We start from the raw sequence: 8,458 nt of genomic DNA, 5'->3' as shown, positions 1-8,458 counted from the left end.
CGTATCGTCACGATTACCTTGGATAGCCATGAATTTGTGTGTAAATACTCCCTGTATCGATGAATAGGGCAGTGTGACAGAATCATACAGTTCAGCTATCTTCACAGATAGCCTTCCCTACTTCTTTGCTGAGGCCAGGACAGTTCTAAATCTTCTCAGCTCGGTAGGAAGTAATTAAACATTATATATATGGTCTATATCCTCTACACCCTGGGAGAAAATCCCTATTTTAACCACACTTGGCCTAGGTAGAGAGGTGTGTCTATTGGCCATTTGGCCACCATACCTAGACACGGCATCAGAAGTATCCAAATCAACTCGGACGCTAAATTATGATGTTAGAAGCTTTCAAAAAACTCAAGATTGAACATGTAACAGAGACATCAGATCTACAAATGCAAAGAAAACTAGTACCCGGAGTCTTGGGCATGCAGAATAATGCATTCTTTGGAGACTGGACGCGCGCACGTACATAGCCGTTTACAGAAGTACATCAAACCCAGTGTGGTAGCCAAGATATACTGGCCTGGGTTTAGACTATGGCATATCATATTTTAACCCATGCATCATATCTCACCTAATGTCTACATTAGCAGATATGTGTCATCCTAACCTAATCAAAGACACTATCGTATTGAGCTTAGAATTACAAAATCCGGATCATTTTTACACTGGATATTAACAAACAATATAAATTTGCATGAACAATTAGAATTGAGAAAGAGCTTCCCCAAGAGTTCACAACAATAAGCATCTATATCACGGATGCACACCACATCATTCTCCATGACATATAACACAATTATAATCACTGGTGACTCATGTTTGGCAAACATGAAAAGGGAAGTGCGGACGGTCGCCGCCGGCTGTTGTATGAAGAGAGCAGCGACGCACCACCTTGAGGCCCAGGAAGGAATTCTGCTGGCCCAACTTGTAAGCCCAGTGGGCCTTCAAGTCTACCTCGTAACAGCAAACGGCCTAGTTCGGCATCCGCATCCACCAAACCGTCAGATGAGCAGCCTCCGCCGCCGCCCCTGCTCGCCGTCGGTGCTGGACGACGACGACCTGCTCGCCTCCACCACCGCCGTAGCCCTCCCCTCCTCGGGTTCTTCATTGAGAACACTATGCTTTGCCGCGAGATCTCCTTTGTACCAACTCTGGATCCCCCAAATTGTGCCCCAGTCGGGCGCCTCTCTCCACACACACCAGAAATGAACGGTTTGATCTAGAGAGCAAAACCCCGCTGCAAATTATCTGAGCTATGCTGAGTTATATATACTCTGTTTTTCTCTTGGGCACTACAGTATGTGCTTCGCTAGAGGCAACTGGTGTCGCTGATCTGTGTGGATTTTTGTTGAACCTTGAATAAGAAAAACTGTAGCTAATGCTATTACTCTCAACAGCTATTTCTCTCAACAAAAATAGACCTGGGAAACATTGTTAGGCCATGCATTAGAATGCCTCATTTCCATTCTTCATTTTGTTGCGTGGAAGAAGTGCGACATCTTTTTCTTACAAAGTCATGAAAGAATCCAAAATGTAGGCAACTCATCGAAGACTAGCAACCATCTTAAAGAAAGCAAAATAGCACTAAACCCAGCACTGCTTGAATCACATATCAATTATGCAGGAGCAAATATCATCAGATCAGTAGGTGCAATCGAACAAACATGAGCTTCTTCCAACTCCCAGGTCAGACTGATGCTATTCAACAGTTCATCAGTCACTCCTAAGATGTGACTGCATTCAACCTTAAGGCCAATGGACAAAATGTCCACAAGAACTAGATAACAGATGGGAGTTTGGAAATTAAGTGGTTCATTTCACTACACAGCTGACCGATCCAATCTCCATATCAAACATGAAAAATCCAAGAACCTAACATCCAACTACCCAATTCTGCATCGCAGCCACCGGAACTTAACTCTAGCTAGATACCTGTGGAGCAAAGCAAAGCAAAATCATCAGTCAAACAAAATTGCATCATTCATTCAGAAAAGCAGTTGGAGATATTCTCGTAATTTTATAAGACTCTTCAATACAAATTAGCTTCAAAATTGTGGAAATTGCACCAAAAGATGCATAGTTAAATCATCTATCAAGACCGGAGGGGAAGAATCCCTTAGCATACTTTTATAGAAGATTTTATGAGTACAACCTGGTGTTGCGAGTATGGAGACTCGCACCCAGGCGGGTATGCATGCCTCAGCCCATGCCTACCATATGGGCTATGCCCCGGTTCTCATAGTTAAATCATCTAAGCATTCCCGTTAGACAATACCCACAATAGAAACAAATAAAAACAACATGTAATTTGTAGTGTAGTGGCACGCCTTCAGCTTCCAATATCAGCAGTTTTTGGCTACATCTCGTCTAAGTGAGTAAAGATTAAAAGAACAGTGGGCACATATCCGCATATCACAACATCTTATTAATTGCTACATCATCAAGAATACTTTCGCCAATAATTCTATGATAAAATGCTAGTAATATGAAAAAATTGAATTACTGATGTAACCGAGTTTTATGATGAATCTAGTCATGTCATTTTGACCATGTGTTTAATATGAAGTATATTGAACATTCATGTGGCCAAAATTGAAGAAATTAGACTGCAGGCAAGCATAACTAAACATAGTTTGGACTATCAAAATTATATTAGTGGCTAATGACCAATTATTTATACGAGAAATATCGCTGACAAAAGAATGGCCTTCTGGCACGACACACTTCTACCCCATCTAATTGCATCCCTTGGCCGTGCAGTACCGCAGTTCTTGAAGTACGGGCTGAGGTCAAAGTGGCTATGCAGGTTGCGTTATGATTCAGTCGCAACATATATGCAGTTCCAGTGGACAAATAGATGTGCTGAGGAAATTCTCAACTGAACAGCCTAAAACTAGAATAACTGTCCATAAAACTACAATAACTGCAAGCAGAACAATAAACAACAGCATACGATTTAACATAGACATACTTTTTCAATGATCCTCAACATCGTTAGAAAGAAAGAAAGAAAGAAAGATCGGCTGGAAAATATATTTGCTGTGGAAGGACAAAACATACGAGCTCTCGCGACCATGGAGGCGACGGGCGCGTGCGCGCCGCCGCCGCCCTGATCTCCCTCCCTGGGCCTCCCCTGCCTCCGCGCCTACCAGATCGAGGCTCCCCGCTCCGCTCTCCCTCCGCCCCTCCTGCTGGCCTGCGCTGCTGTTGCCGGTGCTGCGGGAGCCGGGCTCCTTCTTGCCGGTGCCTGGGCGGGATCCGCCGCCGCTTCAGCCGAGCTCGGCGTGGCCGCCTCTCCGCCCTCGCCCTCGTCGCTTGGCCTCCTTCGCCTCCCCTTGCCAGGCTGGGCCTCGCGACGGTCGCCGTCCTCGAAGGCCTGGAGCTATGGCTGTCGAGCCCTCTACTCCTCTTCATCCGCCACCGCCGCCTGGCGCCCTTCCGCCCTCCCCGTTCAGGCCGACGGTCTTCTCCTCCGAGCAGAGGCTGCTCCTCTCATGCTCCCGAAGCCCCCCTGCTCCAGCGACGAACACGCAGCTGCCCTGCGCTTCGCCCCATGCGCCCCCTGCTGCTGACGTGCGCCCGCGTGAAGAGGAGTGCTGGCAGCATGTGGGTCGTCGCTCTGGCCGAGCCTTGTCGTCGCCATCTCCGTGGGGGGAAGCTCTGGAGCGGAGCCTCGCCTTCAAGAGGTGGGCTCGCGGGCGGTGCTTCCGCTGCCTTGAGCGTGGCCACCATGTCAGCACCTGTCGGGAACCCTTCCGTTGCATTCGCTGCCGTCGTCCGGGTCATCGGGAGCGCAACTGCCGCCGTCGCTCTCCGGCCGGCCCCTCTCCTACCTCGCAAAGCTGCTCTCCTACTGTTGGTTCTCCTCGACCTTCCCAGTCTCGGAGCTGGGCCGAGGTTGTGCGCCATTCGCCGCCATGTGCATCGGTGCTGCCATCTTGCCCACCTAGAGTTGGCGGGGATGCCTCTGACAATGCCGCCGTCCGGGACTCCGACTTGCAGGCCCAATTTGCTTCCCTGCGAATGGAGCTCCTCCAGCTTGTTGCGGACCGCATCGAGGAGGTTACTCGGCCGCTGCGGGACGAGGCTGCTGCAATCAAGTTGTGGCTTGCGCGTGCTGTCGGAAGCTGGGAGCGCGCGGAAGAAGCTTCCACCTGTGGTGTTGGGCGTGCCCCTGCCCGAGCTTCGGATGCTAGGTTGAGGGACCCTGAGCTCTTGGAGTCCTTCGGCCCTTACTCGCCTGTCCGCCGCCCCTGTGACTCGTCTCCTCCTGGCCTCGACGCCTTTCGCCTGCATCTTGAATGTTGCTCTGGTCCTGCTCCTCTTCTGCCGGATGTGGCTGATGACAAGGTTGCTTCCCCTGAGGGTCTTCAGAGCCCAATCTCTGAAGATGTCGAGGGCTTTGGGCTGGCTGAGCTCTTTGTTGAAACTCCTGTCTCTCTTTCGGTTGAGCACTCGAGGCTTGAGGCTTCTGCGTTTGAACATGTTGAGGTGGTTGATGTGTTGGATGCTCCCTTGGTGCCTTTTGCTGAAGATCCCGAGGTGGCCGACTCCACCAAGCTTTGCGATTTCTTGGCCAACTTGGCTTCGAAAAAGCTGGCGCTCATGTCGCCCTTGTGTGAGCCTTTGGAGGAGATCCCTGCTCCCAGTGTTGTTGTTCCTGAAACAGTTCCTGCGGAGGACATCCAAGTTGATCCCGGGGATCCCGCTGCCGACAAGCTCAATGTCTTCTTGTCATCGATTTTTCGGCCTGCGCCTCCGCCTATCCTTGCTTCACCGCCCTCTAGGAGAGCCCGTGCTCCTAAGGAGGTGGCCACCACGCCTCGTCGGAGTGGTCGCATCGAGAAGCAGAAGCAATCGCGGAAGGATGCTACAACTCAAGAGTTGCTCGCGCGTGTTTTGGGCGTCTTGAAAGAGAACGATGCGTTCGATGACAACGCCCTTGCTGCCTTCATTGACAAGTTTAAGACCCCTTTGTCGCCTCGCTCCATCGCGATGCTTGGCTCCCTTGTGAAGAATGTGGAGAAGGTGAAAAAGCCCAAGGGCAACAAGGTCGGCGCCAAGAAGAAGGCGGTTGAGATTACATGATGGATGCGGTTCATGCAACCTTCGTGTCGTGTTGTCGAATAGGTAGCACTTTATCGTTGACAAGTTGGTCGATTTTGTTGTGTGGTTGTTTTAGACTTTGGGAGTAGTCCGCATGTCGGAGGTACTCAAGTTTGTATGGTTTTCGATCCGGTTTTCCTTATAAACTGGATCATTTTCCTCTCTTCTTAAATGAATAGCCAGAGCTCCTGGCGTTTGCTCCAAAAAAAAAAAAAGAAAGAAAGAAAGAAAGAAATGGGCATGCATTGTAGCTACCAGTATAAGTAAAATGACATGTAGCTACGAGTATAAGTAAAAAAGAAATATATCCCAGAAACAGAAAAAATAGAATTTATTAGCTACTACTAATCTCTGAGCAGGCATTGACATATGCACACACAGGGAATGATGAATGGTCCTAAAGTCATCAGTCACCAGAGGGACCAAAGAGAGAAGATCCCACACTACCAGAATTGACTTAGGAATTATTAGGGAGGTAAACCACAAGCAAGGAAGCTGGATGCAAGTGAAGGCGAATAACTAGCACATCGGGGTAGAACAACAGTAGATAGAAGAGGAGGGGGATACTGAAGGCATAAGAGTTGTTGAGGAAGGGATGAGGAAGCAGGTTCTCCAAAAACGATCCAAGAGGAAGCCTGCCATGTCTTCTCTTGCAATTGGTACTTGAGAAATGTAGTAAAAGGGGAAGCACTACATATTTTAAGAGCAGTTTAGATACCTAATTATACATGCAGAAGATAAGCATATTTGCTTAACCAGTAGATCAAATAACATATCCAACCGTACAGTCATCTTAGGTTTTGCGCAATAGCTCAGCTCCGTCATGTCCACTACTAGCACATATTTCTACAAGCATAAGTCAAATAAACAATGTGTTACATGGGTCAGTTTATGGCTGCCGCAGCAAAGATAAGGGGAAGGGGCTCAAGGCTTAATCCTCAGGTTAGTCCTATATTAGTTTGTTTCCAAAGTTGGTCAGTGTTGGCCCTATCCAGCCTTCTGATACGGCTGAACCTTTTCTATTTCTAACACGCTATATAATGAGACCTACATTTATAACTAGTATGAGCTAAGCACACAACAACAATCAGCAAAAAGCCACATATAAACAGGAGGTATCAGCTAGGTGTTTAGATAGACTCACAGCTGTAATGTGTGAAAGACAACTCAGTTCAATACAACAACAGTAATAGATAACCAAAACATGGCTACTGTCATGTTCCAGTTATTAACTTTAGCCGTAAAGAAGAAAGCGAACTCCAGTTATTAACTTTCCATGGTACAAATGGACTTGTCAGATGCAAGATAGTCCTACCAGCGGTAAATGAATAAATATTCACTATGTTTTTGCCCAGGAGATTAATCATCAATTTCAAAACCAAGTGGTTATTATGTATTTAAGATTATTAGTAATATCAACAGAGATAACAAATACTGAATGGAAGAAACATAACTAGGCCTAATTAAAACTTTCAACTAAAGCTAATGAGCAAACCTATTTGACAATATTAGTTATTTCAAGCTGATTTTTCATCTAGTCAACTTCCAACTGTTGTGCCTCTCGTCTTGAGAAAAATGGGACTGCAGCTATGCAAAAACTGTACCGTTAGACAATTCTTGCATGGATAATTGCAGGAACCAATAAAAAAATGGGACCGCAGCTATGCAAAAACACCGCCACACAAGCATCAGAACAGAACACTGCAGAAAATCATCGCTATATGTTGGAGAGATCATCAGGCAGCTAAAGAAACAAATGATATATTGCACTACATAAAATTGTTGGATTAACAAGAAATGATGTGAACACAACTTCATCAGCCAATTAGCGAACAATAACCTGGTTTTTCTAGATCTGCCATGTAAGGCATGTTATTACCTGCAGCGTAGACACTTTCGAATGGATGATAAAAGGTTCCGGGTTTGCCTTCAAAAATCTTATTGAACTTGAGTGACTCGAGATGGATCATAAAGAGACCAGCAGATGTCCACATGAACACCGTATTATTCTCCTCAGCAAACCCTGGTATGTATAGGGGCCCTTTCTCCTCTGATTTCAGGGAAAGTAGGTTGCCGAGTTCAATAGTTCTTGCGAGGCTCCATGAAGCAACACCGCCACAGTCAGTGTTCCTCTTCCATAACTGGGCGGTGAAATCTGAGCCTGACAGTAAGAGGACACCCAGCCCACCGCCCTCGGCCCGCACAATCCCGAAGCGGACGTCCTCGCTAGGCATATCCACTGGCACCCGTATCACAGCTAGGCTGCGTTTCACCAAATCAAATTCGAGAATCCTATACGAACCCCCCTCAAGCACCAAATCAAATTCGAGAATCCTGCTGTCGTCATCCACTTGCACGCTGTAAGTGAATTCGGGATCCGCAGCCCCCATCTCGGAGAACACTTCTATTGTCTTCCTGACATCATCATCCGCCTGCTCGCTACTAATCTGGCCACACAAAGTCTTCAATGCCCTTTTCATGAAAGGTATGTTCTCCATTTTTTCGAAGAAGCTCCCTATGATGATGTACACCTTCCCAAGGTTGACGTTGTTCTCCCTCAGCTGCTTAATCAAATCCTTTGTGTAGCTATCTATGTGTCTGTGCGACGGCCAATGCCCCTCTCTCCGAAAGATGCCGATAGTTCATGGCTGTGTACATCTCTGTGCTCGCAAATGTACCACCCATTATCCTTTGACCGCAGCAACCGGATGAGAGCAGGGCACAGGCATCTCGTTGATTACGAGTTTGTTGTTCGAGGCCTTCCCTGAAAAAAGAGGCGACCAAATAAACAGTCAGAGTGACGCCAAAGTCTCAACCCGCTGAAAATGACAGTAGGATAAGTACTCACCGAGCACCCGTAGACTATCTCTTGCATGCACTTCACTCGGTCAACATTTAGCAGGCTTTTGCCATATCTAACTCCGAACCCCTGTTCCCAAGAGTACAGATTGTAAAAGTCATAAGCCTCGCCGATCGAATCAAACGTAACCCCAACCTCTGGCACAATCACTTCGCCACTAGTGCGGGCCGGGAATTCATGCAGAGTCCGCTCAAGGAATGCGACCCGGGCGGAGTTCAGGGGTCGTTCGGGAGGGGCTTTCCCCACACGGGGCCTGCGTGCAAACCTCAATTAATGAAAACATGATATAGGATTCGATTTTTGTCGGTAAAAGTAATATAATTGGCTGTGCACTCAAGTTCTACATGACTACAACACATTGGCATCCACAGAGTATTTTCTCTCGTAGCGCATATTGTTTGCACCTGTTTCGCCCTAAAAATCCTACCACATCGAAGGCACAAATTATTATTCACTTCCAAAAATTCCATCCCATTTGTACCACAT

The 8,458-nt window shown here is 47.2% G+C and overlaps 1 long non-coding RNA gene across 1 annotated transcript; it reads right to left on the bottom strand.

Moving 5' to 3' along the window:
* Positions 1-1,762: 1,762 nt before the first annotated feature.
* Positions 1,763-7,464, bottom strand: LOC127308724 (uncharacterized). Its single transcript, XR_011746540.1, has 2 exons — positions 6,992-7,464; positions 1,763-1,938 (listed from the first exon to the last, which is right to left on the bottom strand). It is a non-coding gene; the product is annotated as an uncharacterized lncRNA (long non-coding RNA).
* Between the last annotated feature and the right edge of the window lie 994 nt (positions 7,465-8,458).

Source organism: Lolium perenne, chromosome 6, assembly GCF_019359855.2.
Source record: "Lolium perenne isolate Kyuss_39 chromosome 6, Kyuss_2.0, whole genome shotgun sequence".
Classification (NCBI taxonomy): domain Eukaryota; kingdom Viridiplantae; phylum Streptophyta; class Magnoliopsida; order Poales; family Poaceae; genus Lolium; species Lolium perenne.
The sequence above is the reverse complement of the archived record's forward strand: the minus strand, read 5'-3'. Positions and strand labels throughout refer to the sequence as shown.